The sequence below is a fragment of the Anopheles bellator genome, chromosome 2 (genome assembly GCF_943735745.2).
Source record: "Anopheles bellator chromosome 2, idAnoBellAS_SP24_06.2, whole genome shotgun sequence".
NCBI lineage: Eukaryota > Metazoa > Arthropoda > Insecta > Diptera > Culicidae > Anopheles > Anopheles bellator.
Window position 1 is genome coordinate 39101725 of NC_071286.1, and position 12156 is coordinate 39113880.

Sequence of the window (12156 nt, forward strand, 5' to 3'; positions counted from 1 at the left end):
AGAAAAACCTGCAACCCCGCATTCCGAGAGGTGAAAGATAATTCGAAGAATTTTTCCTGACGCCTACAGCCATTTGAAGTGTTTTATTCAAAACCGGAAGCACCTGTTCGTGGCTTGGTTTTTGCACAACGCTCATCATTTATTCTGACGGTGGCCATGCAATCCAGATGAACACTTTTTTCCCACAGGCCCATCACTTTTTGTGTGCACCCAACATTAACAATGTAATGGTAAATTAAACCTTTTTTCCACATTTTTTTCCGTGAACAATGAGAACCATTTGGTAGCACACGGAGTAACAGCTGTAAAATTGCAGAAGTTCTCCTCACTCGAAAAGATGTGGGAGCTGTAGAGACATTTTCTACAACCCGTTGATGAAAAGGAACGAAAAACGTTAGTTTTTTCTGGTCCACAGCACTTAAGAAAAAATATTCCGCAACGACGTGTTTGAAGCTTGGGCACGGCTTTGGTACACCGCTGTTTCTGTTATGTTGCTTCCCATAAAAGTCCCATTTCAGAGGAAATTTGTGAGAACCTGACACTCCACTGTCCAAATGAAACCGAAGCGCTAGTGTATAAATCTTTCTTTCGGCAAAGATAAATGGCCACAGGTTGGGAACGAATGAAACACTAGTCTATACAGAGTTAACCATAAAACAGCTGGAAGCAACGTTCTGTTGCCGTAGTCGAGCATTTTGCCCTTTCATTCAGATTAGAGTGTTTAAATAACAGATCAAAAGGTGTCAAATATAATGCAAAAACTTGACACGCAGTAACACGAACATTTTGAGCTTTGATTGTTAAGATCTGACTCTCGCCAAAAACCGTTCTACATCGTAGTCCTTAATCCAGCTAATAATAAAATCACGAAAGGCTCATTACGGAAGATAACTAAGTTTTTGCTTTTCGTCAAAAACACATAGCATAGATTTGAATATAAAAGTGTTAGAATAGGGTCGTAGAAAGCAAATAAAATTTTCAATCAACAACCTAAAAGGAATAAGTGGCACGAGAAACAACTGGTGCTAAGTAGAGTAGCAAGACAATGTTGCAAGAGCAAGGTTGCTAGTATCAACTTTACATTCTTTTTGATAATACAACGCCCAAAGCGGATCCGTATTTCTCCATGCTCGCGGATAGCACATCTTAAAGATTGTCCTCTTTATCGCGTTCATGGCCTTAGTTTTTGCAGTGATGCTGAGGCATGCATACATTTTTCATCCTACTTTTGCACGACCCTCATCTGCATGTCCTGCCCAACGCTCGGATTACATAGCATATTCAGACACTATTATGGGGCTTTTTTTACATAATCTACCAACAGCGCTCTCAGCGAAGCCCACGAGGCAAGCTGTAGTGGTCCAGTTTATGTTGTTGTCTGCTCTAGTCTTACGACTCCGTTTCTTCGGCCACCTAGGGTCCCAAGTCCCGACCCATGCGCATTATATTACGATATGCAAATCTAGTCACCATCGCCGCGGCCAATGGGGAAGGCTTCGACGAGTAAAGTTCAATGTTACCACTAAATGGCGTAGTTGAGCGCCTCTGCACATTGAAAAACCACAGACAAAGCACCCTTTAGCTACACGAAGAACCCTTAAGGGTAACTATTCAAGAAGTTTCCTAATAACTAGATAAATGAAAACTTATCATTTACTATCTATTTGATAATAAACTTTCTCGATGCTACCATAGATTAAATTAGATTAACACTTTCCATAGATGTTTAACATGGTTGTTCAACTAACCGCGAACTAATTCAATTATAAGGTTAGATCCTTTAAGAATCACTTGAAAATTAAAGATAGCCGGCCCCTCATTTCATACACTACCGCCTGCAGATGCTGCTTAAAAGTCGCTAAAAGGATTGGGTCTCTGCCAATCCCCAACGTCGAACTTTCGATAGCCTCTACTTCGAATGGTTTTCAATATTTACTTCCAGTTATGGTTCTGGGAGTTTGGCACTGGCGCCTCTGTAGATTCACGCTGCAAGGCATGCTTTCAATGTTTATCCCTGGTGGCAACCGTTTCTTAAGCCCTTCCGATAGCGGTTCGTTTTCTTAGAAGCATTCCCAGTTCGTACTTTTTGTTGATGTTTCTATCCGATTCGGAGCCGCAAGTTTCGTAAACATACCCCAAATCGTCGGAAACGCGGCAGCGTAAGCGATGGTCAGATCTTTTCCGTTCTTACTGGTTTCGCTTTAATTTATAAACAGGAAGAGCTTATTGGTTTTACGGCGGTACGAATTGCTGCCAAAAACACTCACACCTTGCACTAACGGCGTTTGTACGACGATATTCTTTGAGCAGATCAAATTTTGACTTGCAAATGGGTTGAACAGGTCAACTCAATCCAATCGGATATATCCGTGACGCCGTGCAGTCATGAAAAATCAAACGCAAGAAGTCGTCAGTGTTTTGTGGCAATAGTTGTTGCTCTGGGTGCAAATGTAAATCACGTCCTATACATTAAACGTATACTAAATATATAGACTTTACATCATTTAACAGATGAAAAAAAAAACATTTCCATAACGATAAGTTTTAAAAACAGTGTTACTAAACAAAAGTTTATTACTCCGAATTATGAAACAAAAGTTTGCAATTAAAGCACAAGCGCAATTCATTATTTTTACGCGGTGAAACGAGTACAGCAAAGAATTTCGATAATGGTAATCAGTAAAACATATTTTAATGGCGGATTTTTCTTGGCATTATTGAACAAAAATTCAAACACACTCCAAATCAATTATGATCTTTGCAACCTTTATTGCAGTACCAGTGCATTTTTGCTAAATACATTTCATAATTCATTGTTTATTATATCAAGAGATTTTCGAGGCAAAAGAAACAAGCAATATCTCTTACTTAATGCCTGTAACGTGAAGAATATAAATCCTGCGAAAAAAATTACGTCAGAATAATTGTAGCGGAAGGTAATTTTATGGTTGTGTTTCAAACATCGTGCTTCTACTCTTTTGAGCAGTCAGACGTGTTGAACCGTGTCTTGTACGGCACCTTACAACTGCCACGATGGTTTAAAATTAATTCAACCTGCACAGTGAACCCTACCAAATTGAACATTTTAGGACGACCGTTGGAGGTCCTTCTGTATATTGAACCAACCTTGTGGAGGTTCTGCGATGTGAACCGCGCTTCAACCTTTAGATGGATGCTGGTCCCTTCTGCTCGTTTTTAGGAAATCATGTTTTAATTAAGGACAACATGAAAGCGAAAAGAAACTCAAATTGATTTCTTGTTCCTGGATTTTGGGGTTTCATTGTCGGAATTCTTACAACAATTTCGTTGTAATGCTGTGTATACTGCAACTAATCACCGATCCAATGACGCTGCCGATTGATTCAATCAATAGAAGTGTGATTTCCATGACACATGGTAGGAGGAGTTCCTTTTACGAGCCTTCATAGCAGTTAATGCGGGTTGGATAAAAATACGATCGTTCTGGTCCTCTTCGACGGTTTACTTCTCGCCGTCCAAGCTACGGCTAAGTTCGGAGCCTCCAAATTCGAATGCTACTGATGTTGTTTTCATTTCCCCCATGAAGAGCACACCCATCGTACCAACGAAACTTAGTCTAGAGCAGTTTCGATACAGGAACTTTCCCAAGAGAGTCTATTGTTGGTCTCTCCGCACATAAAACCTGTGATGGGGCATGACGACGGTAGGCCGAACCTTGATTGTCATTCTGAAGATTTGGTTTGGAGAATTGACCAATTTCATGACGAATGATTCGAACACACTGGATGTTCCCATGAAGGGATAATCATCCACTCGTCAGACCAATTTCGCTTCGTTGGCTTTGGATTGGCTCAATTTGACCCCAAACGGTTGCTTCTATCGATTGAGCCTTTTTTATAGATTTTGTTTCTTTATTTTCTTTTCTCAAACGATATCGTAAAGTTATGCACATATATATATATATTTGAAAAAATAACATAGCTGAGCGTCTTTAAAAATCCATCTCTATACTCCAAAATAATTCATTAGTTATGCGTATGTGGTAAATGACCGTTTCTGGAAAACTACATGTTTCAAAAGCTTCAAAGCATCTGAGGCACTAAAAATCTGGAAAATGTTGCTCAAATCAAAAATAGCAATAGCCCGCCATCAAATGGCAAGTGGTGCAGGAACATTCATGGCATTAAACTAATGGTCCTTCAAAGTTAAGCACAACTTCTCACCGCACGTATGCGTGATGCTCTTGAGACAATCCACTGAACAGGCGCACCAATAGAACCACGAAGCTCCAATGACCTTTGATGGCCCAAAGTGAGCACTCCATTTCGTTTGATGCTTGTGCTCTTCACTGCCACGCCGTACTGACATTCTGGGGTAATACTGACTAACGAGTATTTTACTTTTTTAACCCTTAACGTAGAAAGTACCTTCCGTCGACTGAGCAGCGATGGAAAGTAGCATTTTTATGAAGTATGCAAAAAATAGCATAACAGCATCATGTGTGAAGCGTTTGCGTAGTACGAAGGTTCGTATTTCTGCTAGAACGCCAGGTCTGGCCGACCATCAAACCAATTTTGCTTTCCGCACAGGTTGGCCGGATAGCTCCCCCCTTTTCTTGCTGTTATCTGGCATCTTTTAATTAAAGGACCAGACGAGGATTTCACGTTCATCATCATAGCGCCTCGGAAGGGTGAGGGTTCGGCATTTGAAAACCCTTGAGAGTAGACATTTTTTCTGCATTGCCCTTGTTGACGAGGATGTTTTCAGAACAACGTTCTCGGCAATCTTGACAAACGCTAGATACTCATTAAACATCGTCGGACGAAACGTTGGTATGGCTCAATGTGGTAAGTAGACTTCTTTAAATAAGTTATTTATGGCCAGTTGACAGGCGAGTTAATGGGGGAAGGATGTGAAATGGTTATGGACACATTCCTCAAGTTGTGTCTAAGCTTCAGTGAAAATCAGTTAGCTACAACATTGCAAGGAAAAAAGTGTATGTTTGAAAACTTTTTTAACATAGAATAGATCATTTATGATTTACATAATCTGACCAAGTTCGCTTTAATCTGGTTGTGAATAGAGATGATTTCAGTAACAAATTGGATTGAAGATAGTTTTTGTGCGGTGATTTTAAACTTAAATTGCAATACCAAAATAGGTAAACTCCTGAAGATATTTCAGTTTTGCTCATTTCGGGGCACCATAAACTATGCTCGTCTACTGCGCCAATCCTTTATACGGCATTATGGTTGACATTTTGCTGCCCGTGTTTTACCAACTATTTTGCTACAGGTACCAGATACTTTCCTAACGAACAAACACCATCTTCGTGTCGAGCCATTGGGTGTAAGGTTTATTCGTGTTTATTTTACGCTAGCGACATGACAAAGGAACGTTTTCACCAATGATGTTACATCCCATGGCGTACCAAGGATAAACTGCAAGGTAGGTTTCGTTTTACCTCAACTCAAGTCAACTGATGCTGCAAAGATACTCAGAGGCGATGCTACCCTGGTGATTCCTAAGGACATCTTTCCAACAGCAAATTGGGCTAAGTTTAATCAGGTTAATGAGGTACGTTGTTGTAGTAAGGCAGTATTTCTTTTAAGGTTCTTACGAAAAAATCAATTCGTAAATATCATTGTATGCTCTTTATTGCAGCTCTGTTAGTTATCTGTTTGAGCGAACACATCACATATCATTTAACATCCATTTTTAAATCTATTTGCTGCAAGTTAAATAGCTGCATAAAGGAAATAGAAACTATAGGAAACAATGAGTGTAGTGTCAAATCATATTTTTGCAAATTGACGCCAATTTACTGCCTCGGTACCCAATTTACAGTCTTCTAACCAACCAACAGGTTAGTACATGGCAGTCAGTGATAGAACATTTTCTCAGCGTTGGTAGCCATAATCTCATAATTATTCATCTCAACTACTTCAATAATCCTCTTTCACGACAACTCAATTTACTCGGCTTCTGACATTCACCAGGGCTGATTAAAATAAACCCTCTACTCTCAATCCATAGATAGCAAGCGATGACACTTTTTTAGGAAAAAAATAGCGATACATTATCTAAAAAAACATTGAAGAGCAAAGAAGAGACACGCTTTGCATTGGCCCCATTAGAATCGACATGTGAAATAAGAGGCTAAGAGGCTAATTACAATTCATTTCAATCTTGTTGAATCTGCCTGCATCAGCATGCTTCACAGGAAAACAAACTGATCCTACTGGCCCAAATAAAGGGGTTTTAAATTAACTGAAATGGATTTAGATGATTTTTAAAGTTGGGGTTCATGTTAGCCCCGAAATGGTGTGCATTGATATGTACATTTACAGCGACGTTTGTCAGCCATAGTCGTTATCGATCCTTGGGTTTTTTTCTCAAAGAGCAGAAAAATCAATGATCCTTCACACTCAAACACACGCTTTATTGATGTACAGCATGATCCTCGATTCGTTATTGTAGTTCGTAAAATAAGATTAATACTCGGTTCAACCGCAATGTGCAAACCAATTATGAGAATTTACTGCTTTGGCTTTACGATGGGTTTGTTACCCTTTACTCTATTTTCCCTGATCCATTCACCGTTTTCCACGCTGCGCTTCCCTAAGAGCGTCACTATGTAGAAAAAGTTGACAAATTTAATCACCTGTATACTCCGTTCACTGTTTCAAGCACACGAACGGCCTCCAAATAAAGAAAACGGACCATAAGTGGAATATTAAACAAACCGTTTGTTGCACCTGACCGGAGTGTCCCAACGTGAAATGGACCCCTACCCAATTTGATATCGATTAACTGAATGTCCGCATTGGCTATTTTATGCTGGCGTGCAAACAAAATCCACGCGCTTCACGCCACATAAAGTGAGCATAATGGATTCCCTGTTGCACTGGTGCGTTGTTAATGAGTACATATTTTATGCACTGACCGGCACAAAAACGGGAACCAGTACTCGAAAAGTGGAACGACGCGGAAATAAAAATTGGACACCAGACGTGCGTGCTGATTAAGTTTAACCATAATGAGAAAAATAATGATCAGACACGCCACATCCGGTTGTAATCAAAAAATCATCATATTTCGGCATTCAATCCTTGTTTCCCAAGGCACTTCAATTCAATCAATCATCAGCTCGATGATCGGACGGATTTTATTCTGGTGCGATGGAGTAATTAACAATAAGATGTTTGAAGACATGAATGGACTAAAACTGTAGAGTAAATTAAGTTAACAACAATAAAGTTTTGCAATGTTTTTTTTGTAAAGTGAAAATGTTCTTCAAGAGCCTAGAAGCGTTCGAAGGGACACCTATTCAGATTGATACCTCGTTTCACTCAACATCTCGGCAAGAAGGTTCGAGCCGAGCAAAGTCTATTAGCCACAACTTGGAGTGCAAATTAATTAAAATTTCTAATTCTAATCATACATTATCCACACATGCCACGTATCCATTAGGAAGTTTAAGGTACCGCGTCACAAAGTTCGCCCGACACCGAGGACATCCGATATCAGTCACCACCATCGCAGTGCCACAGAACTTTGCCACAATCTGTGGCCCAGTTATGCACATGTGCTGTCCTTGCTTGCAGCGTGCTACGAATGCAGAGTTCTTGGCAATGACTTGTAACGGCTCGCCACGGACGAAACTCACACTGCAGAATGTTTTTCCCGTTTGAGCCCGTCTTCCGCAGTGTTTGAGCGATGCACCGGAAGAGGGCAACAACAGCGGATGGCGACACGCAAGGACGAAGATGCCGGGCATGAAAACGCTGCACTGTTCTCTTCTTAGGCGATGAAAATAAATGCGGGCCATATTTATCTACTTCCGTTAAGAAGCAGTTGTATATCTTTAGTTTAGTCTTCCCCAAGAAAAGCCAACGCTGTAGAATGAATGAAAGAGAATTATCCTCAAATAATATGTTTTGAAAGAGTTGTTGATAAAATATGTTGTTTTTAATACCGTTGTGGTTTACACGTTTTCTACCATTACACATCGGTATGTGTTGTTGCATCTTTTCTGTTTCCACCATTTGCTGTTTGGGAAGCACCAACCAGTACGTTACTTTCGAAAAGGAAACTCCACTTGCTTTTATGGTAATTTATATTAATTACACTAACACCAGACGGAAACACTAACGAGACCACCGGCCGATGACGGCAGCTGTAGGTCAGGCCACCAGCTGGCGGCAGCTTTCGCCATTTTGTGGCTCTTCGTCATTCGTTTCTTCTTACGCCCTCGAAACATTGTTTCTGTAGCTTCGACCAAGCTGAGGGAACAAGTTTTGAGGTTATGTTTCACATGGGCTGGATGGGTTCACAGCCGCTAAATGCTTTCCCGAAATTGTGGCGCTGCTGGCCGAGATGATGGTGGTGCTAAAGTTTGTAGTCCAACAACCGGTTCCGGAGAGCGGGCCAAAAGTGTAAAAAGAAATCTTGTTAAATCCGGTATAATGTTTTCGTAATTAGCAGAGGCAGCAAAGTTAGATGCCTTCCTGGGACCTAGTTTGGGAATCACCAGAAAGCACCACCAAGCATGCTGCTCTGGAGGGCCCGCTCTCGTTACAGGAACTGGAAACTGGTATCGGGTAAATGGACTTCGAGTTGGTGGTCGGTTGTAAGCTCTTGGTTCCATGCTACATGTGGCTTCCGGCAAGCATCCTGTGTGTGGCCTGGTCTGTGCAGCTATTTGACCGTTGACTCTCGGTTGAGCCCGAAAATCATCCAAGAATAGCAGTTTTCCACATTTCGGCCACTCAATCTGATCTTTGCCCGCAGGTGTCGAGAGACTCCGAATGGTGTGCAATGAAAAGGATTATTTCAATACCAAACCGGCATCATCACTGAGAGCACTTCGAGGAACACATAAATTCATCGACCAACCAAACAAGGCCGAGATTACTCACGGGGAGTAGTTCTTTACCGTCTATGTGGGAAAATCAACTTCAACGCTCTTCCGGTGGCGCCAACGGAACAACCTTGGTGATGAGAGTCCGAAGATCGTTTCAAAAATGGCGCCAGTAATCAGTTTCCTTTCCTGAAACACATTCAGCGAACGGTCAAGTCAGCCTGACGTCGTTGTTAGGAGTTTCCGGGTTTGCTGTGCTGTCTGGAGTAAAACCAACGCTAAGAGAATGAAACGTATTCCGAAAAGGATCATGAATAGTGGAGTAAATACCGCGGAGAACCTTTTCTGCAGCCACCGCAATCTTAATGTAACTCTCTCTCTCTGTTTTCTCACGCGGCCAGCAATGCAGTTCCATCAACGATAGTAGTTGTTTTGCACATTCTGCCCAGTGGAAGGACAGATTCCTGCTTTTACTGATGGACTCACGCTTCACAACTCCCTGTGATGTTGAATTGAAAAACGGTCCTCTGCGATCCACGACACGGTCATGCTGCAGGACGATGCTTCAAATCGGCATACCAGGAGGATAGCTTTGAAGGGCGTAGAGCATGGACACTTCGATAACAATTAAGTTGCAAACTTCGGAACGATGCGAAACAGCATCGTTAGTGGTGGAACTAGCTTTGTTGTGGTTCGTATGATGCCAGACGAGAATGTCAACCATTGCTTATGCAAATGTTATTTGCCAACTTGGCTTCTCTATGCTGCCGCTTAAACCTTTCTTCCGGCGTACAACCATCTGGCTGTTGCAACATTTGCTACAGCAACAGACATGGCAGAATGAAGCAAACAGCAAATAACGGCAAAACAGGCACCTCCTCCAGCGAGTGTAACTTGCTTGTAGCGAAGTTTCTGCAAGAAAATGCACCCAAAAGGGTCTGCTGTTGCGATGCACCGACGTGAAACACATGCAACTCGATCAGCGATTTCCGGATCGGGAAGAAAGCAGAATGCTGGTAGCGTTGGAAAATAGATTTCCCAAAGTTTTGCACTCAAGAGTGATTCGTTGGCACCCGAAACAGAATGAGCATGTTTTAGGGTCGTGGCCCGTGGAAATTCAGTAGTTTGTCGGTTTATGCTGGTTGCCTCCAAGGGGAATGTGAATAAGGACATTGCTCCTCCCGGGATGGATCTATTTCAACTTGTTATCCGCAACTTTGACAGTGATGGAAACTTTTTATACAAACTCGGACTTACTGCCGACAGTAACTACATGAAGCAACGATTGAGTTACTTCATCTTTTATTGATAACGTTAGCGAACTTAAGCAGGAGTAATCAAGCCAGTTGAGATCCATGCGGCGCAATTTTCCTGGATATTTTCTCACTCGCTTTAAAAGTAATTCCTACAAAATAGAGGGCAAATGGTTAGGGCCGTTTTAGAAAACGATGGGCAGATTGGAACAACATTTTTCAAAATTTCAAATATTGCATGCAGCGCAATATTTCACCTAACAAACTTCTCTTGAAATGGGTGTGAAATATTTCACCATGAACGGTGCTGAAATATTTCATTACAGTTTTCTATAATCGTGGAAAAGTTGTTGTCTTCAATAACTTAGTTTTCTCTAATGCTATAATGTTTTGCTACATTGCGCGTTCTTAATGTGTAAAAATCGTGCCGTTTTAATTGCGATCACTAACATTACGATCCTCTTGGAACCACACCGAATACCCTCCAAAAAAACTGATGGTGACCGAGGGACCTCGCAATTCCGTCCATCAGTGCATCGCACGACGACCGATCGAAGCTGGAAGGATACTAGCCGAAGGTGCCGTGGATCGTTTTAAGATGGTCTTCCCGAGGCGATTTTTGTTTAGAAATAGGCAAACGGCGGCGATGTGATCAGAATGCCCGCAACCGCCTGCAGTAATCCTCGCCCCGATGGGTGAAATAGTTTTCTCAGGTCAGGATAAGATACTGTGGGGTATAATCAATCAGAGTCGGAAACTTGATAAGAAAAGATAAACTAGATTCGTGCTGCTTACCGGGGTCACGGCAAACATTAGACCGTTCACAAACAAAAGCCTGCGACGAAACGACCCCCCGCGATCCACGTTCTCCGTTTCGCTTGCGCGAAACGGAGAACCTTCCTGCGCGACCAGAAGGTCTGACGATCGTCATGGAACTGCACGAATCCCGCCGGATCTCACCCGACGGATTACATCTCTCTCCTCTGCCTCCGCAATCCCATTCTGCTCGTAGTTTCCCGACAAAATCGGCTAGTGAAAATAAAACAAAAAGAGCAGTTTAGATTGGTTCATTGAATGATGAGCTCACTTACCTGCACATCTCGTTGATAAAGACAGTTTGCTATGGCACAGGACATTCGCCACATTCCGATCCCATCAGTTCCGCGTTAACACTTCCCACTTTTCCGGTGTGTTTGTTTGTTGTAGCATGCACGATAGCCAGCTGGAGGATGACCGTTTTTCCTTCCCCGTTGTTCATTGCGCCTTGATGTTTGATGTTTCATGCTTGATTCGGTAGGCGATACGCGACCTAGGCCAGGTAGAGTTGGAAACGAAAAGGAGTTGGGAAATCTGGCGAATCTGGAGTGCCCGATGACCAACAGGCAAATGTGGGCAATAAAAGGGCGCTAAAATGTCCCTCGGCGCTCGTTTCCATGAATCATCAGCGCGAAACACAGATGTCACCGGCCATTGTCGCGCCGAGGTCAAAGGTCCACCACAACGGCGACCCTTCGACCGTGGTAGATGTACAAAAACGGCACAAGGATACTCGCACGCACGAAGGACAGCGTCGTGTTCATTAGCAAACATAAACATCATGCCCGGGCAGCAACCTAACGGGCGGAGACAGCCTGCCCCCGGTGAAGGGATGAAAAATTAAAGAGTGGCATGAATCGTTACATTAGGCCAAACCCCCACCACCAAAAGACCCGCCGGAAAGGGGGCGCAAGGGCCCAGGGCAGCGCCATTGTAATCACTTCGTTGCTTTACGTTTTCCTGACCCAGCCAGCCCCATATGGGTGGCGGGTTCAAACACCCCCCGCCAGTCCCCCCTCAACTTCTCGTGGGCCTGAGGACACTCCAACGACACCCGAGAAACATGCAATTATCGCAAAAATATTCCCCCGAGCGCATATTGGCCCTGATTCGCCGGCTCGTGGTGCGCGTTTTAGGCGGATTAAAGCCCTCCACGGCGAACAGAAGGAAAAACACGACACGCATAGAGAGAGAGAGAGAGAGAGAGAGAGAGAGAGAGAGAGAGAGAGAAAGATTCGTAGTAAT